Source organism: Propithecus coquereli, unplaced genomic scaffold, assembly GCF_000956105.1.
Source record: "Propithecus coquereli isolate 6110/MARCELLA unplaced genomic scaffold, Pcoq_1.0 Scaffold15, whole genome shotgun sequence".
NCBI lineage: Eukaryota > Metazoa > Chordata > Mammalia > Primates > Indriidae > Propithecus > Propithecus coquereli.
The window spans coordinates 2,772,059-2,772,605 of NW_012139413.1; the positions used below are offsets into that span (position 1 = coordinate 2,772,059).

Sequence of the window (547 nt, forward strand, 5' to 3'; positions counted from 1 at the left end):
TAAATAAAGATTACTAGTGTGCATAAATCCAAATTTTTTTCTGTTCTTAAAATCTCTTTTCCTGAACTCCATGTTCACCCACTTCCCTCACTCTCAACTCATTTCCTTTAAAATACTCTAGAAACAAATTGTGGCTGCACAGGTTTGTTCTGCACACACGTCAGCTGGCAAATATTAGTTAATGGCTTATTATGTAACTAATATTAATAGAAGCCAAAGACAAGAAAACCTACAATCCCTTCTGCAAAATATGTGCTGGAAGGTCCGAGTTAAGGGTAGGCTATATATTTTTTTTTTGCCACTTACTTTTAATTTAATTTTATATCAGAATTTATGACAAAAAGAAAGCACCACTATCATTTACTATGGGTTCCTCTGATCACGTCATTAGTCTCATATCCCTACTCTTAAAAATGTTACTTGGAGAAGTTCTCCGAACTATAGGGCTTCTGTAAAAGCAGCCACAGTTTCTAGATTAATATTCAGAGCACGGTATTCTGGGACTGCCACTCCAGAAATTCTGCCATGTTTAGGAGCCACATTCTGT

At 35.8% G+C, this 547-nt stretch overlaps 1 protein-coding gene across 8 annotated transcripts in view; it reads right to left on the reverse strand.

Annotated features, from left to right (window-relative positions):
• Positions 1–547, reverse strand: part of MECOM (MDS1 and EVI1 complex locus) — a 535,815-nt gene that overhangs the window by 11,594 nt on the left and 523,674 nt on the right. The window lies entirely within an intron of this gene.